We start from the raw sequence: 24,042 nt of genomic DNA, 5'->3' as shown, positions 1-24,042 counted from the left end.
AAGATATCTGTCTAAATAAATGTATTTATACTCTATTATTTGAATCTCTAATGGCACCTCCCTATAGCTATGGTTCCTGGAACCTATTCTCCGAGAGTATCTCAGAGATAAATGCTTTAAAAATAAAGTTATTTTGACTTCAGTAACTAATGAGTTATGGCCTCAAACCTCTGTTTTTGCTTTATCATTTAAATTCCTATTCTTTTGCACATTTTCCAGTTCCATTTTACCTTTCTTGAATTGTGGCCACTAGAACTAGGAGAAGTATTACAGGCACAGATGCACGAGAATTTGTTTTATTCCAATATCTTACAACATGATGCCCACCATTTGTTAGCCTTTTGGGCTGCAAAGGTACCCAGAGTATTCCTGATATTAAGAACTGGCGTCCCTCGCAGGCAGTTACCACTTTATTGTTAGTAGAACCTTCCTTCCAAAGACCTGAAGTGTTCAGCATTGGCTGGTGGTTCTGTGCCTCAGAATGGAGATGGCCTCTCACTGGTGTGTAATTGCAAAGACCTTTGATCAAGGCAACTGGTACATTGAATTGCCTGGGAAATTTTAAGATCTGCTGCCTGGTAGGAGGCATGGAAGAAGTATATAATGCTTACCAAAAACCTGGCTTTCTGCACACCCACAAGGCTTGTCTTTTGTGATAGAACCTGGGAGGAATTAGAACTAAAGTGTATCAATGGGTAATTAACAGAGCCATGAAAGAATCTCACGGATAGCAATAGGATCAAAACTTGTTTCTTGGCTTTTTCTAGTGTCTTAGTTACATCCTGTCTGTCTGTCTATCTATCTATCTATCTATCTATCTATCAATCATCTGTATTTTATCTTTCTCTATCATCTATCTGTATATCTGTGTATGTATGTACGTATGTACATGTATATGTCTGTGTAGAGTCTGAATCGCATAAAAAAGCCAGATAAGTTTGCCACGTTATCACGCACCCTTTATAGAAGGGAAAATGTGGTTTGGAGTTTAAGTAACTTGCACTATTAAGTCACAGGCTGAGATTTGAAGATTTGAATTCAGGTCTGTCTGATAGCAAAGGCTATACACCTTTTCATTATATCTGAGAAGACCATATATATTAAATACTGTAGCACAGAAGCCAACTCTTGTTATTAAAACCAATAATTACTGATCTGTAGAGAACAGGCCATCACTGTAGTTTTCCATACACATAGCTATGCACATAACACATTTATGGGTCAATTACAATCAGTATCCATTGTGATCTTGATAGGAATTGAACTGAATCTGTAGATTGCTTTGGGTAGTATGGACATCATAACAATATTAAGTCTTCCAATCTATAAACACAGATGTCTTTTCACTTTTTTGTCTTGTCTTCAACTTTATCGAGATATAATTGGCATTTTATGTGTTTTTAAATTTCTTTCATCAGTGTTCTTTAGTTTTCAGTATACAAGTCTTTTTCCTCCTTCGTTAAGTTTATTCCGAAGTTTTTTTTCTTTTTGGTGCTATTGTAAATGGAATTGTTTTTCTAATTTCCTTTTTAGGTAGTTCATTATTAATATATAGAAAGACAAATGATTTTTGTTTGTTGATTTTAAATTCTACAATGGCACTGAATTTGTTTATTAATTCAAAACAGTTTTTGTTTTTGAAAGGAGTCTTTAGGATATTTTTTATATAGAATCCTATGTGAAAATAGTACTGGGAGTTCTTATATACCCTGCACTCAGTTTCCCATATTACAACTTATATTAGGATGGTACATTTGTTGCCATCAGCGGGCCAATACTGATACATTATGAAGTCAATACTTTATTCAGATATCCTTAGTTTTTACCTAATGTCCTTTTTCTCTTTCAGGGCCCATTCAGATACCACAGTATATTTAGTCATCATGTCTCTTGCCTGTGACAGTTTCTTAGACTTTTCTTATTTCTGGTGACTGCGGTGGTCTCGAGGAGCACTGGTCAGGTATTTTGTAGAATGTCCCTCAATCTGGATTTGTCTGAGGTTTTTCCTATGATTAGAGCAGGGTGATGTGTTTTGGGGAGGAAGATCACAGAGGTAAATTACCATTTTTATCCCATCATATCAAAGGTAACTACTATCAAAATGAATGATCCTTGTTGATGTTGACCTTGATCACCTGGCACAGGTAGTTACTGTTTGTCAAGTTTCCCCACTGTAAAGTTACTCTATTCTCCCCATCCCCTTTATAATTTTTTTAAATTTTTATTTATTTATATTTATTTTTGGCTGTGTTGGGTCTTCGTTTCTGTGCGAGGGCTTTCTCTAGTTGTGGCAAGCGGGGGCCACTCTGCATCGCAGTGCGCGGGCCTCTCACTATCGCGGCCTCTCTTGTTGCGGAGCACAGGCTCCAGACGCGCAGGCTCAGTAGTTGTGGCTCACGGGCCCAGTTGCTCTGCGGCATGTGGGATCCTCCCAGACCAGGGCTTGAACCCGTGTCCCTTGCATTGGCAGGCTGATTCTCAACCACTGCGCCACCAGGGAAGTCCCCTATCCCCTTTAGAGAGTGTAGTCTTTGGAAGTGCAGCCTGCACGACTTATTTATTTATTTACTTTAATATGGATGCAAAAATATTTTATAGTTTCATTATAATCCAATATTGCTTTATTTATTATTTTGCTTAAATTGTTTCAGATTTGACTATTGGTAACTTTTTCTGTTCACTCTTATGTCCCTTTACATACCTCTACTGTGTGTGTGTGTGTGTGTGTGTGTGTGTGTGTGTGTGTGTAGCACCTCTTTACTTCCTGGAACTGTGAGATACTCCCGGCTCTTCTTGTATATTTCTGGCCTCAGTCCTATGTCCAGCCATTTCTCCAAGGAGTCATTTTACTTGACAAAGGTGTTAGAAACCAAGATCTGGGCCCCAGGTGTGCTCTTAGCTTCTGGGGTGTCATTGCTTCTGGGCCCTCTCAGCTGGCAGAGAAAGGAACTATGTATGTATACTAACTTGTATATATCCAAATATCTATAAATGTATCCATATGTAGATGTAACCATCTGTATCTGTATTAAGCTAAACGTGAGTTCATTCTGATGTCTTTAACTTTAATCCATTGACACATGGATCATTCTAGCCTTCTCCCTTTGCTTGTCTGTAAACCCGCATTCCAACAGTGAGAAACCTGCCCCCACCAGCCACCATCCATTTACTTAATCATCCAATTTGACATATATAATTAATTTTTGATTCAACATGTCTCCAAGTTGTTCTCTTTAGTAGTAAGTTATATTCTCAGGAATCTGAAAGTTCTCCCTTTAGCAAAAAAAAAAAAAAAAAAAAAAAAAAAAAAAAGGCTAACATTGTTTCGGTATTGATACATTTCAATATGTTTCCACAAATTTATATTGCTGTTATTTTTTCACACGTGAAAATTCTGAAACCGAAGCCCTGTATGTGTTCAATGATTAGGTCACAATTTCTAAATGTAAATTTTCACTACTTATAGCACAAGCTGAATGAAAATTATTTGGCTGTCATCTATTCAGATTAAATTATTTTCAGTGGCAGGCACTGCTGGCTTTGTTGTTCTCTTAACTTCTTTTGAAGTATTCTTACTTTCCCCCTCCTGGTGATTCCCTCAACCAGGTACCTAGGTGCATTCCATTTCTAAAGTCTGTTGTTCTGCCATCTGTCAGTTAATTTCCATATGGTATAGTTGATAAGGCCATTAGGGACTGCCCTTTCCAATAACTTTAGGATTTAATATGGGTCAATAAAGACCCCAAAGAATTCTGAAATATAAATGATTTGATTTCTAATAGTGAAATTCTAGGCACATATATTTTCGAGAGAGTCTTATCCAATGCTTCTTAAATTCTGCCTATTTACATACCTACTGATGTACCAATCCAAATGATAATATCTTTCTGTATGTACATGACTTTTATTTTTCTTGTCCTTTTAACAGGTGCTAGAGAATCATTTTTGGAACTAGAATCTGAGTTTAATCACATGTGTGACTTAGGTATTTTTATTCTTGTTGGAATTTAGCCTGAAAAACAGTGACTTTTGTTCAATAAGCATTTCAACAACCAAAAGGACATGCTGTCAGAATCTTAATTAGAGTGATGTTATGGGGCACTTTCACAAAACAACATGAGTAATTACGTAAAACAATCATCAACACCCACAAGTACTAACAATGTCTGACATACAGCATGTGAAGAATGTAATGACAATCTTTCCAGATTAATCTAAGTCATTTTTTATAAAACTAGTTTGTTAGAGATAATATATCCTATAGATTTTTGCTTTTCGGACCGTATACTGTGGAATGATATGCCAAATAAAAGAGTCCTTCTATTGTAGACATTGCAAAATACTGCCAAAAAATTAGGGGAATGAGTGGCAAGAAAATCAAGTTAATAGAAGTAGAGAAATTATAGATGGAACATTTAGGAAAATCAGTGTAGAAAAGCTAAATCTTTTCATAAGTGAAAAATATCCCTACACTTAAAAATATTAAAATAAATGACCTAAAAGAATTGGATTGTATCAGAACCCAACCCAAATAAACTGCTACAAAGTCACAGGCAGATAGAAAGGCCAAAGACCAAAAAAAAAAAAAAAACCCAGAATAAGTTTATGACTTGTAACAGATGGAAAGAATCTTGGAAAAGTATTTTGTAAACATAATCATGGGTACGCTAGTACTTGTTTCAGAATGGTGTGAATGCTGCCATATCCCTGGGTCTTCCATGAAAAACGCTGTGCCACCCATGGCTTTCAGTCGAAGAGAAGCTTTCGAGGTTATACATTAGGCATCTTTCCATTCTACCAGGTAAGAGCTCATTATAAGGGTTTAGTTCGAACGTGTTTATTCTTTACTTTTCCTGCCAAGTTTTCTTTCAGTTCAGCAGATAACTATTGTTGGTATTTGTTAGGTATTTTTGAGGTATGGGTTCTGCCTTAGGTTGAGACAGGGGAAGTGGGTACTGACAGATCATATTGTAACATACACACACATCATGCATACTGAACATTGCAATGTTCAATATCCTTAAAAGGAATAAAGAATGGGAAAATTAATCAGACAGGAAAATGCTTCCTGAAGGAAGGATATACAAGTGGTAGAGAGAAGACTTTTTAATTAAAGACAATTGCTTCTTGCTCTGCCTCTTAATTATAAAAGTCTCAGGCCCTTAGTCTTTTGAAAAAAATTAAAAATCATCAGCTTTTTAGGTCATCCTTGTGTCCAGATGTCTTGCTCTGGTTATCCTGTGCCCATAAAAGAATATGACCAAATATGCAGCGCCCATGGAAGAATTCCTGATTCTCTGGAACGTACTGATATGCTGGCCTCAAAGGAGGTTGTTGAGCAACGCAGACACCCAACAGTCAAGGCAAAGCAGACAGAGGAATGCCATACAGTAACGACAGTAATAGATGCTACTCATCTCCCGAACACTTGCTATGTTCCAGGCACTCTGCTCTATACCTTACATCTAACATTCAACATAACTCTACGAAGTCTACGAATTCATCATTCACTCATTCATTTATTCAATGCTTATTAAGTGCCTACTGCCAGGCACTTGTGAAGCAAAGGTGACTTAAACACAGTCCCTCCTTCTGGCAACTCACAGGGTAATGGTAGATGAGCACAATGGTAGATGATTGTACCAGTCAGTATGGGAACCAAGGTGGGGATACTTCTGGCGAATTCCGGGTCTTGAAAAGAGAAAATGCATCTGTCAGGTGGACAAGTAGAGAGAGATTACTCTAGAGAAAAAGAACCATATGCGAAGGCATTGAAGCAGGAAAGAACATTGAAACAGGAAAGAACAGGTACATTATAAGGAAGGATGTGGGGTGGCCAGGGTAGATCCTGAAGAATCTGTGTGAGAGACAAAAAGTTTGGAACTTTGTCTCTAGATAAATGGAGAGTCAATTAATAATAGACTTTCCCCCCTTCTTTTATAAATGACCTATGTTTATTGGGGTGGCTATAGAAAAACAAAAAGAGAACAGTATAAATCATCACAACCCCATCCCATAGATTTAACCACCTGGAAGAAATATACAAATACAGATATGCATATATAAAAATAAATATAAAACACATATGTATTTTTATGTATTCAGACAGTCCCCGATGTAGATGGTTGACTTAACCATTTTCCACTTGACAATGGTGTGAAAGCGATACGCGTTCATTAGAAACCATACTTCAAATTTTGAATTTTGATCTTTTACTGGGGTAGTGGTATGTGGTCGTGTCCTCGCTCCTGATGCCGGGTAGCGGCAGTGAGTTCCAGCGAGACACGTGATCACGAGGGAAAGCAACTCCTTCACTGAGAACCATTCTGTTCTTCGCTTTCAGTACAGTATTCGATAAACTACATGAGATATTCAACACTTGCTCACAAAACAGGCTCCGTGTTAGATGATTTTGCCCAACCATATGCTGATGTAAGTGTTCTGAGCATGTTTAAGGTAGGCAGGGCTACTCTGTGATGTAGGTTTGGTGCATTAAATGCATTTTCAACTTATGATGGAATTATCAGGAGATGATGTCATCATAAGTCGAGGTGGATTTTTATATGTATACATACATGTATATGTATAAATGTATTACCACTTTTTTTTCTCAGTGTGTGTGTGTTAATATCATTGTTTTTTATAGATCTCTATTACAATGCACATAAAGTTTTAGGATCTGCCTAGTAATATATATAGAATACCTTTTAGGTCAATAAATATTCTACTGTAAATTTAATTCTAACTGCTGTGAGCCAGGGAGAGGGAGGATACTAGGATAGCTGTCAGGCCTGATTGGAAGGAGGATGGTGGGACTGGGAAACACTGAAGGAAGCGGAGAGAAGTTTAATTTTGCAATGTTGGCCTTAAGAGGTCTGAGTTTGATCGTGTATCTGATTTATCTCTCTTAGCAACAGAAGTATTCCCTTGAAATAGATACTACTTGTTGTTGTTCCCTATCTACCTGGCCCTTATTTTTCCTTCTCACTCCTATTTTTATCAGAATGTCTTTAGTTACCAGACTGTGTCCATGTCTGGCATGTTTTGAACAGTGCCAACTGCCAAGCTGCATTTCATGTCCTGTCATGATTAAGATAACCCTGGCAGAATGACGGTCCTGCAGTCTTTTTTTCTTGTTTAAATCCTATGAATTCACTTTGAGTAAAAGTGGCATTTAAAAGCTAGATAAAACATAATAATCAAAATGGTAGCAATTTTTAACTTGACTGTAAACTTAATTGTCTGAAAATTAGGATTTAAAAGTGTGATCCCTTGAATCAGGCTAATTGTATGCCATGGGGAAGGTTTAGTTTGGTAGAATACCTTTGGTGAAAGATGCCAGAGAGAGATCAATCTGCCTCCCAAACCTACCTACGAGCAGTTATAAAGTTCTTGTTGGCTTCTTTAAAATCCAAAAGAAAAGTTTTTAAACATACTTCAAAACACTTTATACAATTTAGAAAATAGAAGGAAAAAAAAGAAAATAAATATTCCACAATGATTAGATCTGGGGTTCCAACTGAAAAGGAATTTTGCATTAATATAGTCTGACGAAACTGAATAACAGCAGTATCCTAACAGGAGGTTCAGCCCAAATTAAGTGTCTTCTCTCATAAACTCGACATCATAAGTTAGGTGGACACACACACAATAACAGGCCTTGAACGTTGTTGCTTTGCAATTTTGTTTAGGAGCCCAGGATTGGCTGTCATTTCTATGTCTCAGCACATCAGGCCAAAATCTAAATGTGAAGAGTTTATTAACTGTTTCATGGTGTAAAGAGCTTAGAAGCTTCTGCAGGAGGAAAAGTGACATAATTTTCACAGCTTTTTTTTTGGTTTTTTTTTTTGGTGCAAACTCAACACATTCAGAGAAATGTACAACCTACGGTTTGTGTTATTTCCATAAGGGAAACACGGCCTCTCACGTAGAGGCAAAATGAATTAAGCAATATGGAATATTAAAATTCTAGGATTCTGATTTTTCATAATTCTGTCTTGACCCAACCGAGAATAATGGTCAAAACAGATGCTAGTTGTAAATAAGCATAAACTCTAGTTTATAGTTAATTGAAAATGGTTAATCAAAATTATTGAGAAACGGAATGTTTCCGTGGACATACACTTTACCTCTTCGTGAACTTAGAAATTGACAACTTATTGCAAAACCACTTCTATTATTTCTAAACCTGAAGAGAGTTTTTAAAAAGAGGAAGATACAACACTTTTCAAGAGAGGGAAAAACCAGTGAAAGAGCTTTTAGCCTAAATTAGAAAGCTTAAAAGATAGCAAATCATTAAAAAAAAAAAAGAATAGCTACCTAGAAATCATGAGCTTTTAAATATTAATTGATACTTCCATCCAATAGAATTTTTCTTATCAAATAATATAGCTGATAATAAGGGAAAGCAGTAGCTATCACTATTCCACTAATGGAATTAAAAAGCACGCTTCTTACCTTCATTTATGTACAAAACGGAGGTAAGTAAAGACCATAAAATAGGACCTTTGGCCATGAGGTAACGGAAGAAAGAAAGGAAGAAGGAAGGAAATGCGGTCAAAAGAAACCTGATTCTAGTTTGTCCTAAAGGGAGGTTCAATCTCAAATTGAAAACATTGGGTTTTAATAAAGGACGGTCTTTATTTAACCATCGTTTCATTTTTGCTTGGATAAATGGAGGCTAAAACGATACTGCTTGTTTTCCATATGTTACTCATTAGGCTGCAACAAAGATTCAAAACACAATCATTTTGTGAATCAAGATTTCTACTGAGTGTAAATTATGGCCTCAAAGTGTACAGTCCCACAACTCACCTGTGTCCCCAGGTACCATAGAGGGTGCAATAATAAATCTCAGGTAAACCAATTATCTGCACATTAAAGTTCTTCCTTGTTCATATGTTTGGCATAGGAATGCTATAATTTGCTGATCAACTGTTCCTGGCAATGTTTTCTGTGGTTTCCATAGAAACTTGTAGGAAATGATAAGGTCATAAGTTACATATTTGAGTTTGGAGTCATTAACTTCATGTTATATGCCACATGGAATAACCTCTGATAAATTTTAATCTATGGATTACTCAAATGTGGAAAATTCTGGCACTAAAACCACAGATAGTGTAGTAATTAGTTGAAATTAAACTAGAGTTATATCCCAAATTAGTATCCCACAGAGTGTTATTATTATTACTATCTATGGGTGTGACTTAAAATTTTTTCTTTTGGTAAGTAAAATTCTTTAGTGTTTGGATAGCATAGTAGGAGATTTACAAGATAAGTAATAAAATTAGGTACACAATTTATAAATATAGGCAATTTAGTAAAAATCAAGTTATTATTATTATTTTGCTAAAAGAAATATTGTGCTTGTGAGTCATTTCTTTTTTTAAATTTTGACCAGAATCAAAGGGCTTTGTCCCATCCAGAACTACAAAGAGGCTCCCCAAAGCCTGTTTTTCTGTTTATTTCCTGTTGGGTACCCCTTAGTTACTTTAGGTGTTTGCTGCATGAATTCACTATTCTCTTATCTGATTTTGGCTTTTACAACTTATTCGTTCATGCTCTCATTCAACCTCTCCTCCTCACCCTGCCGTAAGTTGGCAATACTCCAATAGTTAAATCCTATCTTATCCCCAAAATGTTCCCTGACCCCGCAGACAAACTCTTTCCTCCACTATTTGGCCAAAATATAATCTGAAATAATTCTTCTCATACTGTGGGAACACATTTTGATTAGTCAATTGCATATATATCAAATTATAATTTGAATGCATTTAACGCATGTAGGAATGTCTTATTTTTAAACTGATTTTCTTTTTTTTTGGATGTGGACCAATTTTAAAGTCTTTATTTGTTACAATATTGCTTCTGTTTTATATTTTGGTTTTTTGGCTGCAAGGCATGTGGGATCCTAGCTCCCTGACCAGGGATCGAACCCGCACCTCTTGCATTGGAAGTCGAAGTCTTAACCACTGGACCTCCAGGGAAGTCCCTAAACTGATTTTCTACTTCTCCATTTTGAAGATCTTAAAAAAAAACTCAGCTGAATTGAATTGAAGACATTAGACTCTCTCAATAGAGTCATATCAATAACATCTATTGAACAGCCAACTCTGTGCCAGGTGTAATTTCAAAGAATTCCACGAGGTAGAAATTTTCATGCCCTTTTGCATCTGAGGAAGTGGGATTCAGAGAAGTTGCATAAATTCCCCAAGGTGGCAGAGCTCCCTTTGAACAATGCCAGGTTTAGGTGCTGCCATGATAGTTTTACAGAATGGTCATGACTTAGAGTTGTGCAGTGTACAACCTGCACAACTGTGCATGGAAAGCCTCCAGGATATAACTCAGGGCTTTTCTTTATGCCCAAATTCCTTTCTAGTTATGTTGCACTCTGAAAGCAATATGGAACCAATTCTCCTTCATGGGAGAGGCGGAACAAACTGTGACTTTGTGTAGATGTGAAGAAGTGGGGCCTGAGGAAGGGGGGGTAAGTGAGCTTTGTTCACAGTGGTCCCTACTCCACCCTCCCTTCATCTTCCTGGTGGCCCATGACCTCTTGCTGTCTCTGTGATTGGAACCTCCAAATAACCTATTGCAGACTTGTTCTCTCTCCCACTGGAAACTAGATTTCTCTTGAATCTCATTTTGCTGACTGTGGCTCATTTAAGTCTAAGTTTTATCACAATTACTTGTTAGCTTTCTGAACTTGAGCAGCTAACATGTCTGTTCTAAGCCTTTGTTTCTCATACGTAAAATGAGAATAAACTGACACAATTTTAATGGAAGGATTGAATAAGACAATACATGTAAAGATACAATGCGAAACTTGGCACATAGTAAGCTCCATAAATTATTCTCCTCCTCCTCCTCTTCTTCCCTCTCCTTCCCTCATTTTTACATATGAGAATTGTAAATTTGACCTTTCTTTCTTTGCAACCAACCTCTATAGTCTATTAAAATAACACAACAGTGGGAATTCAGGCCAGTTTTGAGGGCCAGGGGAGAGCCCAGTAGACCAAGAGTAGAGAAGCCACGTTTGCTCTTTTGCTTTTCGGCACCCAACAAACCACACAGGGCCTGGCCCCTAATCTCAAGGATTTAGGACTTAAACGTTGAGATGCTCACATAGCGTTTGCATTTCCCATGAAGAATGTAACTGAGACCACTTTGCTCAGTTATTGGGAAGTTTGGAGAAAGAGGCAATTGGGGAAGCTCTTTCAATGATAACACTGCCCTTACCTAGCTCTTCTCTCTGAGCTTTCCTCTGAGTTTTCTGTGCCGTTCTTGCCTTTATTCCCTCCCTTTCCCTCTCCTCTGCTTCCCATCCCCCTTCTCTTCCCTTCCCTTCTCTTCCCTCTCATTCCTTCTCTCCTTTACTTAGTCTAGTCCTCTATCTCTCTCTCCCTCCTTCCCTCTGTCCCTCCCCCATCTTTCCCTCTTTCTCATCTTCCTTCCTTCTTCCCTCCCTCCCTCCCGTCTTTCTTTCTTCCTTTCTTTCTTCCTTCCTTCCTTCCTTTCTTTCTTTCTTTCTTTCTTTCTTTCTTTCTTTCTTTCTTTCTTTTCATGTCTGATATAAAATGATATTCAGACTCCCTTACGCTCCCTAACTTAAGCCTCTCACATATTTCTGAGTAATGGTAGTTACATGTCTAGGCTTGAATTCTATGAATATTATATAGGTTAATAAATTCAGCAAAGAACACATTTAAAGAATAATTTTTCTAATAGAAATACTGCATACTCGAGGAGTGCCAGGACATTTTTTCCCCTTCCTCAAACACCTGGTAACAAAATTTATTGACATATAAACTTAATAAGCTGTTAATTGAGTAATTATCGATTGCAGGAAATGTGTTCTTAAAAGTCATATTGACAGTTGGCAGAGAGGCAAAAATAGAACAGACTGGGTTTTTAACTCACTTTACAGCATTACCTTAAAATTGTAAAGAGTTAATTTTATCACACTACACATGGCTGAATTTATAAAAGATAAAATCACAAACGAGTAAAGCACAGTTACTTGTTACGTATTCTTCCCATTACAACTGACAGGTTCATTAATCATACAGTGTATTTTACTATTAGAAGCTATAAAGGAGATCAAATCTCGAGTAATTTTTCTTCTTCCCTTTCATTTGATAAGTGTGTTGTTTCAGTGTGCAGATAAAATACCGTGTCAGTCACCAAGAGTCTCAGGAGACTTTCACTTTTCCAGTAAGAATATCCTTGCTTATTTGCAATGTAAAAATTCCCTAGATCATGCATCATTTTCCCTTAACTTGGCCATCAGATCAGGTAAAAAGTCTGTGTGCACCAATTTGCAGAAGTGGTCATCCAGAAGTAAGTGCTGGGCAGAGGGACATTGTTTTCTGGGACAGTGGTATTGCTTGGTATTGCTTACTGAGCTTTGATGGTATTAATGACGAACACCTCTATTCATAACGTAACATTGATTCATAATTAAGGTTCTTGTAAATTACACAGATTGCTGACAGATTTCATAAGCTGTTCTGAGGAGAGGTGGTGAATTTTTCAGTTTGTCACAGATTGCCAATGAAGCACTTGAAAGCATAAATGAAATACAAGAATATTTGCCAATAAATAAGGGAATCTATGATATTCCCTTTCACGGCATGTGATGAAAAAATATATTTAAAAAGGGTACTTTTCTGCTTAGAAAACAAAAAATTGTGATTTTTCTCCAGTCTAGGAAGAAAACCTGAAAGAGATGCCATCAATCCAAATAGCAAAAACAGATGGACGTATTTTAATTTTTTCTAATTAGTAAGGAAAATGGAAACATGTCTTTTTAACTCTTGTCAACTTAAAGAGGGGAGAAGTCAACCACGAGAATTCTTCTGTGTTGTTCAGTGTGCCCATTTTTTGACTTTTAAAAGTATAACTTACAAATAAAATTCTTAGAATTTCTTAGTTTTGGTGATTTGTGTGACACTGATGTACTGTAATTTATACAAGAACTACTTCAGTGTTGTTTTTCAGTGCTTCTTGCCAACCTAAGTCTTCTAAATATAAACTGAAGAAATTCGGTCTGGCACAGAACAGCTGATGAAATATTCTGGGCTTGCATTCCACTATTTTCCCAGAAGACCTTCTATGAGAAGCAGGGAAGTAAAGAGATCTTGACTGAAGTGCAAAAGCGTCTGCAGCCTGGGTGCACCGTAGACTCGGTTCAGAATCCACCCTGAGTGGCCTTTCAACTCCATTACGACCACCTGGGTTCCAGTGGGGACACAGCTGCGTGCACGCCCACCATCTATTTTTGGGCCACAGCTAATTTTCCGTATTATAACTCTCCCCTAAATAGGTGCAATTTTGTCATGTCTGCCCAGTAGGATATCTGCAGGAGCTGGATTGGTAAAGCTATCTCCTTAGTTTCATCCCCAACTAACTTAAAACTGCATTTTCACACCCATTCGAGAACTGAGCAATCATTTGGTGAATCTGAGCAGAGTAAACAGTCTCTACTTGTTCTTCCCACAGTGTTTTCTTCCCTTCTAGTTATACAGATAATGGCCTCAGGTCTATTTTTTTTTTTTTTGGTATAAGTATCATACCTTATACTTGAGATATGATTCTCACAGGACCTTTGGTTTGCTAAGAGCTAGATACATAAGATTAGCTTAAAACCTCAACTAAGGGTTTATATATATAAACCCTTATATATATAGGGTTTATAGATAGGGTTTCTGTATAGAAACTAAGGGTCTCTGTTCCATGAAATCTGATGCCCTAGCTTGATGTTATGATACCACAGGGGACCTGGCACATCTCCTCTGACTCCACAGCTGGAGTAACTATAGGTTCTTATGCCTTGGACACTTCCCTTCATCTTCTTCACAAATATAGAGCATCATTACTGTATTTACATCTCGTCAAAGTACGAGATCATTGAAGAAAAGCATCACTAGGAGTGGCCATTAGAAAAATGAAGAAGGAATTTCTAAATGTAAAGATTGCATGGATTTCTCCACCTGGTTATGGCTACTGGGCTGAAGCTTCCATTTGAAGATGTGATTTGATTTCGCTGGGCCGCCCAAGTCAGTGTATTTTGGTTTTTCGAAGGCTTATTGGGATGAATGGCTGAATAGAACTTTAGGGAAACTCTTAGGTACTTAAGTGCCCTCCTTTCTCTTGCTGGAAGAGTTTATTGGGAGTTTCTTTCTAGGGAGTTTATTTCTATTGTTGTTCTTTGCCTGTTTTAGACCAGCCGGCAGGCAGACCGAGGCAAGCAGAGCCCTGGACCAGGCCTGGAATCAGAGCCTCTTTCTCCAATTTCTATGTTCTCTCCACCCCGTCCCCTTGCCCAGGATGCCCCATCCCATAGCGCCGTCTCCGCAGGGGCCCTAGGCCGGACTGGACCCCATCTGCACTCCTCCCCTCCTGAGAGGTCTTCCACCCTCCATACCACCCGTCAGCTTGGCTCCCCTGGGCGGGTCCTTGACACCTTGGCCTGGCTCTGGTTGCATGTGGGTGCCTGACCATCCACTGACCTCCTGGGTCATCTGACGGTTCACCAGAATGCAGCCAATGTGCTGATGCTAAGTGACTCTCCTGTAAATGGAACACAAGAGGGGCTCACGGGTCTTCCCTGGTCTTGAGTCATGTGGCCAGTGGGTTGGCTGCAGCACCTGAAGAAGGAGTGGGGTGAGGCAAAGGGTCCCCCGGGTGGTCCTGCTTCCCTCCATGCATCCGCACCGCACGCTAAGCACTCTCTGGGTGTGGCCACCCCTTTCCTCCCAGGACCTTCCTGACCCAACTCCACCGGGCCCTTCAGTTCGCTGTCCTCTATTTTCTCTGGCAGATGTGGTGACGATACGCACCCCCAGGGCCATCTTTAGTTTTGCGGAAGGAACCGACTGCTCTTCTCACTCGCCTGTCTTCGTGTCTGGTAACCACTGAGAGAGGTCCCATTGTAGGGTGCAGTGAGTGAGGCCTGAAGCATTTGAAAGAAGACGTGATTGGAAAATGTGTTGGTCTAAGTTGATGTTATAATATTCAGAGAGGTAAATTTTTTAGAATTTGTTTTACTGAAATATAGTTGACTTACAATGTCATGTTAATTTCTGCTGTACAGCAAAGCGATTCAGTTATACATATATGTATATACATCCTTTTTCATATTCTTTTCCATTATGGTTTATCGCAGGATATTGAATATAGTTCCCTGTGCTCTACAGTAGGACCTTGTTGTTTATCCATTGTACATGTAATAGTTTGCATCTGATGACCCCAGAATCCCAATCCACCCTTCCCCCTCCCCACCTCCCCCTTGGCCACCACAAGTCTGTTCTCTATGTCTGTGAGTCTGTTTCTGTTTTGCAGATAAGTTCATTTGTGTCATATTTTAGATTCCACATACAGTGATATTGTGTGGTATTTGTCTCTCTCTGTCTGACTTCACTTAGTATGATAATCTCTAGGTCCATCCATGTTGCTGCAAATGACATTATTTCATTCTTTTTTATGGCTGAGTAGTATTCTATTGTATATATGTACCACATCTTCAGAAAGGTGAACTTAACATGAGCAGAAACTGAGTCAGTGTTCACACTTTCCTGCATGTTCTGGATAAGACTTGCACTCATGCTTACTTTCTAGGAAGCCCAGTACCAACCTTGTCGTTTATCACTGGAAGCTGGTGTTCTGGGCAGGACGGGCAATACAGCTCAGGAGTAGCATGGAACCAGCACTAAAAATGGCCCTGAGGAACTGAAAGAACATGAAGATCAATATTGTTTCAGTATAAGTAGGTTCCTGAGAGCCTTGGCGTTGCAACCTTTTCTTGCAGAAGGAGATTTGAAATTTTTCATCCACTGATCCCTACTCCTCACGTGGGCCCATGAATTTTGTGATGAATTTGTAAAATCAAAATTGTCTATACAGGGTCCCCACAAAATAATATTATACAGACTCCCATACACACTAGAGTCAAGAAGAAAAAATATTATCTTCTTGAATCTCCTAAATATTCCGGGTCCTTGCTTTCATCTCATCCCCCCTAGACCCTGCTCCAAACAACGTACTGTCTCATTGTGCATCATACAGAGTTTTCTCTACCATGACTTTCTTCACACCGTTTTCCTCGCTTTGAACAATCTCTGATATTTTCCATACCCCACTTCCCACCCCCAGGCCACTTCTTCTCTCTGCTTGGTGCCCTGCTATGCTGGACATTATGAACTGGCATCTGTGGGTTTCCTGCCCGTGGCTTCTGGTTGGGTTCTGTCAGTGGGAGGGACCTTCAAGAGATCAGAGAGTGTAAGGGGATCCTGGGTGCTCAGTGCTGGGGCTTCCTCCCCATCAGGCCACAGTCACTGCATTTCCCTTCTGAAGGCCAGAGCATCTGTCAAGTGCAGAACCATTACAGCCCTATCCAGTTCCTGGAACTGCTCCCACTTTTGTCTTCAGGCTGAGGAGTAGCAATGATCTCCCACTCCTGTTAGTTCTAGAGTGTTCCATCAACGCTATGGGCTTCTATTAGCTTTGCGTGTCTAGATAAGCAATACCTTCATTACATTCTCTTATTTCCCTTTTTGAGTGTGCCATCTCACTTGGGACAAAAGCCATACTGATACAGATTCCTTCTATCTCCTCTGGTTTTTCAGAGTGTATATTGTTTCTAAATTTAATAAACAGAGCGGGTTCTGGATTTCTGCATCTTGTCCCTAGACCCTTCTGATTATCATTGATTAAATGTTAGGATTAGGTTTGGCATATAAGAGAAAGATAAATGTTTTCTCTCAAATAATGTTGCTTGAACAAGATAGAAACGCATTTCTCTCTTACATTAAGGAAGTTGCAATGTACCTGGTTGGCCAAAACGTTTGTTCAGGTTTTCTGTAACATCTTACGGGAAACCTGAACAAACGTTTTGGCTAACCCAATAGATACTCAGGACATTTATGGAGCCCTCGTGAAGGTCATCAGGAAGCCAGGCTCTTTCTTTTCACTATTGCACCTACTGCAGGAGGTCCAAGGTGATTTCTAGGTGATACATCCGTCTCTGGGTGGAAGAATGGGGAGGGACACGGTTGGGGTTTCTCTGTTCTCTATTAAGAAGACCTCCTGGAAATACAACATAACACCGATTACATTTCATTGGCCAGGACTTAGTCCAACACCTTCCCTAGCAAGGGAAGCTAGGAAATGTAGTCTTACGTCTGGCCGACAATATGCTCAACTGAAAGCCAGAGTTTTGATGTTTAAAGAAGGGAATGATGGATGTTGGGAGAGAACATGCAATCTCTGTCAAAATGGGAGCTGCCATATACCTGGAGAAAACCATAATTTGAAAAGATAGATGCACCCCAACGTTCACAGCAACACTATTTACAATAGTCAAGACATGGAAGCAACCTAAATGTCCATCGATAGAAAAATGGATAAAAGACGTGGTATATAGCTACATAATGGAATATTACTCAGCCATAAAAAAGGGGCTGAAATAATGTCATTTGCAGCAACATAGATGGGCCTAGAGATGATCATACTAAATGAAGACAGACAGACAGAGAAAGGCAAATATCATATGATATCACTTAAATGTGGAATCTAAAAAAATGATACAAATGAACTTATTTACAAAACAGAAACAGACTCACAGACATAGAAAACAAACTTATGGTTACCAGGAGGGAAGTGTTGGCAGGGGAGAGATAAGTTAGGAATTTGGGATTAACATATACGTACTACTACATATAAAATAGATAATCAACAAGGACCTACTGTATAGCACAGGGAACTCTACTCAATATTCTGTAATAACCTATATGGGAAAAGAATCTGAAAAAGAATAGATATATGTATATGTATAACTGAATCACTTTGCTGTATACCTGAAACTAACACAACATTGTGAATCAACTATACCTCAATATAAAATAAAAATTAAAAAAAGGAAGAATATACATAAACTTTTTAAAAAATGGGAGCTGCCATATTCTGGTGTTCATGTGAGGCATTCAACACCTTCCTTTCCTACTGACTATGCATCTCAAATAGCTAGAAAAACCTTCACAGTAATGACAGCTAATTACTTATGATTTCTAATTTATTTAAAGTGGATTGAATTGTCCATCTTCACTTACTCCTTTTCCTTCCTACATTATTCTTTCTTAACCTTCTGCAATATGATTTTTATCCCAACAGATTTATTTAATCTATTAACTTAAAGATATCCAATCACTTCCTTATCATAAAATCTATTGTCCTCTTTTCTGTTGTAATTCTCTTTAATTTTGTTGCAGTGTTAACTCTCTTGTTGCTTGGCTTCAGACATACAACATTTTCCTGTTTGTTCACTACCTCTCTGGTTGCACCTTTTTCGGTGTCCTTTGATGGTTTCTCTTTTTGCTTCCATCTGCTAACTCTTCCCATTATCTAAAGTTTTAGGCTTCCATTCACTCCTAACTTCATTCCTTGGTTTAATGATTAGATATCATCTTACAGTTCAGCTACATTTTTCAGTGCCCTAAACTTTGGCCCAATCTCCAATCTCATGTCTTTGAAATACTTATAAACAATTTCTCAGCATTTCAAACATGATACGTGAAACCACAGGGCTCTTCCTTCACAAATGATTCTCTTTTACAACTTCTCCATTCATTTGGCAACCACACCATATCTTCCCTAGCCATGTAGACATAAAACTTTTGAATAATCTTTTATTGGGTCGTTCTCTTCAATCTATCATTTAGTCAAACCGACACTTCTTTTGAAATTTCTTTTAGCTCCATCCTTTCCTATCCTGTGATCATCCAGATATTAATGTTAGATGTTAAATCACTCTAAAACGTTTTTGCCCATCTTTCTGAGTATAGTTTGTAATGTGTGTGTGTGTGTGTGTGTGTGTGTGTGTGTGTGTAGCTAATTCTTTTTGTATAAAAATAATAGGCCACATTTATTGAGCACATATGATATGTCAGGAACTCTTCCATGTATTATACATGTATTAACTCATTTAATTCTCACAGGAACCAAAGGAGGATGTCTTATTGCTATTTAAACTTTTCAGATGAGGAAACAGAGGCATTGAGAAGTTAAGTGACTTGTCTAAAGCCAAATCTAGCAAATGAAAAGGCTGGGTCTCAAACCAGGCCGTCTCGCATCAGAGCCTGAACTCTCAAAGTCTTGCTGTATTGCATCTTCTGTTGCTGCTGGGTTAATGGGCCCTGCTATGGTACAACTAAAAATCTCCCCATCTGCCTGGAACACCAAGGATAACCCCATCCGCCTTGTTTCCTTGGTTCTCCACACTCCAGCCCTACCTGATACACCCAGCTCTGTTTATCACCACAGTCTATATATATAGTGTGGTATATTGCTGGTTTCGTTTCTCTCAGCTCCCCAGATTCAGTTGTTTCCTCAGGCTGCAGCAGACTTGCTTCCTCCGGGGGTGACCCTTTCTTGTTCCCATGTCTTGGCAAACAACCTCCACCCTGGCTTGGCCCCAGGAAATCATGTATCTGAGGGCTGCCAACGAGGGGCCTGCCCTTCTCAGACTCTTCCCTGGAGTGGAGGCCTCTCTCTGAGGAAGAGGGAAACGACATGATCTGAGGGATGGAAATGCACCCCGCCTTGGTTCATTATCCTCATAATCCTTTAAACCAAAGCTCAGATGTGATCTGCCTAAAGAGTCAGTCATTGACAATAATCATAAAAAATAGAAGTTTTGCACAAAAGTGTATATATGGTCAAATCTCCTGCTTTTGAAGTTGAGGAAACTGAAGTACATTGTATTTACATAATTGGCCATAATTCACAGGTTATAGGTGAGAGGACTGGAATAGAAACCTGGTTTTCTGGCCCCTTAAACAAGCCACCATACCTGTGTCATTCTAGGGATTCTCTGGAATCCTGGTGAGGGACAGACTGGGTACTTCATTCTTCCTCCTCATGCTGATTTCATCATTGTCTCCACTGAGATTTATTGCAAAGTTCCATTTGAACAAAGAGATCTGCGGCTAAAACAATTTTGAAACCCCATGGTTGGTTGGCCAACCATGGCCTCGGGGCCTGATCTGTTCCCCACCTGTGTGTGTATGGCCCATAGACTAAGAATGGTTTTTACATTTTTAAATGGTTAAAAAAAATTAAAAGTTTAATATCAATTGAGACTCACTCTGCAAAATATTTGACCAGTACCCCACAAACTGTCAAGTTCATCAAATATAAGGAATGTCTGACAAACTGCCACAGCCGCGAGAGGCCAAAGAGGCATGACCCCAAAATGTAGTGTGGAGTGCTGGATGGGATCCTGGAGCAGGAAAAGGACAGAGGGTAACAACTGAAAAGATGGGAATCAGGTATGAACTTACAATAATGTATCCATACTGATTCGCTAACTGTAATAAACATACCATAGAAATGTAAAGTGTCTGTAACAGGGGAAACTGGGTGTGGGTATATGAGAACTCTCTGTACTATCGTCACATTTTTTCTGTAAATCTGAAGTTTTTAAAAAGTAAAGTTTATTTAAAAAAATGTTTCATGAGACATGGAGATGACATGAAATTTGAAGTTCACTGTCCAGGAATAAAGTCATGTTGGAATATGCCCCCTTCATTTGTTTTTGTATTGTCTGTGGCTGCTCTTAATGGCAGAGTCGAGCAGCTGTGACAGAGACCACGTGGCCCAAAGACCCCATGTATTTTCTACCTGGCCCTTCAGAGAACAAGGTGCTCACTGCTGTGTTTCTCCATGTTGCCTTACTGAGCTCTTCTTTCTCTGAACTTCTATACCATTTACAGTTTGCATCACACAATTTTTGAGTGTACAACAAATTCTCATTGAATTAGTTGATCAAATGTGTTATCTTAGTTTCCTATAGAATCGTGAATGCCATATTCTTTGGCTGCCATCACACAGTACCACAGGCTGGGGCTTAAACAACAGCAATTTATTTCCTGGTGGTTCTGAGGCTGAAGGTCTGAGATCAAGGTGTCAGCAGGGTTGGTTTCTCAGGAGGCCTCTCTCCTTGGCTTGGGGATGCTGAATTCTCTCTGTGTCCTCAAGTGGCCTTTTCTCTGTGTGCCAGTGGCCCTGGTGTCTCTTCTTATAAGGACACCAGTCATACTGGATTAGGGCCCCACCCTTAAGATCTCCTTTAGTATTAATTACCTCCCTAAAGGCTGTACTTCCAAATGCAGTAGCAATGGGTGTTAGGGCTTTAACATATGAATTTCAGGAGGACATAATTCAATCATAACTCATAACAAGTGATATGCTTTTAGGATGCACCCTTTTAAATCAGATTATGATACCCTGGAATAGAAAGGGGTGAGAAAGCGTAGTGCAGTGGTTTTGTTGTTAGCTTTGGCAATACTAGTCTGAACTCTAATGCCCCGCTCTCTCTGTTATCGTTACTGACTCTAATCACATCAGGTCTGATTGACTGACTGGGTCTACTTTTCTCATTTCTCATCTCTAGAATGCAAGGGTTTTACATCTCTCTAGACAAGTCACGTAAAAGAACAAAGTACAACACTGAAGACCTTGAAGGGAAAGCAAAAAAAGACTGTGTAAAGTAGAAGAGCATTTTTGGTACTTTCTAATGTCATTAGAACTTTCTGCTCTAACCCCAAGTGAGGGTTAGAAGCAGAGAACATCAAAGATAAACAATCACGCTGGCATCCTGTCTCTGCCAAGTGGTGCCTCTGTTGTCATTGTCTCACTCTGATAGGACAGTGATTGGAGGCTGTTAATAATCACCACTGAATGCCTTTAGAGCTGGTCTCCTGGGCTGTATTAGTCCCAGCAAATGCTTTGTCTAAGTAAGTGTGTCCTACGTAGGGGGCGAAAGTGGTATCTGACTTGTCGTAGAAAATTTGGAAATTTTATAATTTTCTGAAGGGTAATTACTTAAGATGTTATAGAAATTTTGGAAGTGATATACTTTTATAAAGAATAATTTCTTAAAATTTTGAGGTGGGGAAAAAAATAGAATCATTTTTAAATGTAAAAGTGAAAAAATTGGCCTTATCCAGAGAACATATGGAAGAACACATTTCTGAATTGCATCCTGCTAAAAAAAAATCCTTCTCCAGTCTCAGTTTTTTTCCCCACCACTGTTATGCCAATTCCAGTTCCAAATATGTAAATTGCACCAATAAGGTATCTGAGGGTGTGGCTGTTCTACCAAAATCACACAGAGAAAGATTTCTTATTGTTGTCAACTTGTGATTTCCTCTGGTTCTAGATCTGTCCTGTCAAGTCATTCAAACTATTCATTGCATGACTTGATGGCACTGAAGGTGGAGGTGGAAGTAGGTATGTGTGTAAATGTGTGTGTGTATGTGTGTGTGGGCTGGCGTGCATGTCTATGTGGTATTGCTATTAGTAAAGATGTGTGTTCCATTTGCAAGAAAACATCAAATAGGTTAAGAAAAGTTTTTGAGAGCATCAAAATAGGATTTGATAGTTTACTTGGAGTACTTGATTTAAGCAGGTTCTGTGTTGAAATGGGAAAAGCATGGTCTTTGGAGACATGGTCTTTGGATTCCAGTACCAGTTCTGCTGTGTCCCAGCTGGAAGACCTTGGGGTAAACGGCTAACTTTTCTAGTTAACTAATCAGGACACAATAAGATAATTGTTTCTGTCACAGAGTGCATTTTTAAAACTTTAAAATTTGCAACAAGAAGCTGCAAAATTAGTCCAAAAATCTCAATAAAGACCTCATTTACCCTTAGTTAATGCAAAATGAAAAAGTTATACAAAATAAAGCAAAAATAGTTAAAAAACAGTGCAAAAGCAGTGCATTTTTTTGATGAATAGTGCCATACAATTTTATCATATGCACAGATTTGTGTAACCACCGTCTAATTGGAGTACAACACTGTATCATCACCACTTAGAAACTTCAGGGTGGTTTTGAATGTTGAATAATTGTAACAGCTAGTATACTCATATGTCTTTCTTTAAGAGGGATGCTTTTATGATTTTCTCACCGCTAGGAAGCTTAATTATGATAATTAAGTGGGATCTTTCTTGTTATAAGACATTTTATCATAATACCTAAGAGGTGTTTAAAATGATGTCTTTTTGGAAATGACAAAAAAATTTGTTAAAAATTTCTGAGCTCACTCTTCTTAAAAAGAATAGTATTCAATTTACTGTACTAGAACAGATTAGAACAGATTCTAAAGTTAGAGATAGGTTCTGATATAACTAGGGAATTGGTGTTAAATCTAATTTCTCTGCTTGTCCAGCCAGCATTCACTTCTGGGTGTCCTGTGTGGTCACATCTGGGCTGGCAGCACATCTTCTTAACTTCAGGGCTAGGATTTTCTGTCATATGGTTCTTAATCTTTAGTAACCCAAGCTAACCTGCAGAGATTAGAAATTATTTCTCTCCTAAGTTCATTTATTCTTCCACAAATATTTACTCGGTACCTACCTTGTGATGCACCTGGACATGGGTGGACCCCTGCCTTCATGGACGTTCAAACTCAGTAGGAGTGGAAACCAGTGGATAAGCAATTATAATACAAAAGGGTGAGCGTTAGGGATGCACAAGGTGATATGGAGGCCCCAGGAAGTGTATCTAGCCTGAACCCCGAGAGAGTCTTGAAAGGTTTCATAATAAAATGACATTTAGGCTGAGTTCTGAAAAGCCCGGGGAAGTTATCTAGGCAAAGAAAAAAAGGAGGGGAGTCACAGACAGAAAAGTGAAACTGAGGCACAAACGAAGGAATACATGTGGTGTGGATGCAACCCAGAGCGGGCAACGGGCAGCAGGTGAGCTGGAGAGGAGAGCGGGCTCGGGCCACACAGGGCCCTGTCCCTGAGTTTGATTTGAGGGGCCTGTGTCCCCATGCCTGCAATGACAAGGAACCTTCTTTAAATAGACTCACGACACTTTTGCCACACCAGCCCGAAGGCTCTGCCTAGAATGGGACCCTGGTCCTTATGTCATCACGAATCTGGTGAGGCTCATCTAGCACAGAGTGGAGGCTCCAATTCTAGAATGGTCCTGCTTTTCCTGTGATTATGTGATTTTCACCCTTGCTTTCCTACTGCTTTGG

The sequence above is a fragment of the Balaenoptera acutorostrata genome, chromosome 17, assembly GCF_949987535.1.
Source record: "Balaenoptera acutorostrata chromosome 17, mBalAcu1.1, whole genome shotgun sequence".
NCBI classification, from domain to species: domain Eukaryota; kingdom Metazoa; phylum Chordata; class Mammalia; order Artiodactyla; family Balaenopteridae; genus Balaenoptera; species Balaenoptera acutorostrata.
This window is presented reverse-complemented; position numbering follows the sequence as displayed.